Here is a 512-nt window from a genome sequence, read left to right on the forward strand (position 1 = left end):
CAGTAGATTTATATATGTAGGTCATTCTGAAATTCGAGATCGCACAATAAGACATGCGGAGGAGTGTTCTGGGTAAGTCAATGTCTCTGTCATGGCGTTTATTTGTCAGATAGTGTATATCAGACGTAATTTCAAATTTCAAGGTCATTTTTGAATTTTCAAATAACTGTCATTCGTATAATTTGACATTTTATTTGAATTCTTTCCCCAAAGCATCACTTTTTCTGACCTTTTGACAGTCAGCATATAATATTAAATGAGCATGCATTTTATTTCTTATATTCACATTATTTCTAGTATTTAGAATATGCTTGGTAATAAAGATCAAATGATAGTTTCTGTAATAAGAAGTATTTATATGTTCGGCAAAGCTACAATTAAATTTTCTTTTCAAACAGAATGCATTAGTTAAGTAAATAAACGCAATGAAATATATGTAATAGCCACATTTATCAGCAGAAAAGAACAAAATAAAATTTTGCATGAGGAGTCGTTCGCTTTCTGGACATATT

This window comes from Trichinella spiralis (genome assembly GCF_000181795.1).
Source record: "Trichinella spiralis strain ISS 195 chromosome Unknown Scfld5, whole genome shotgun sequence".
Taxonomy (NCBI): domain Eukaryota; kingdom Metazoa; phylum Nematoda; class Enoplea; order Trichinellida; family Trichinellidae; genus Trichinella; species Trichinella spiralis.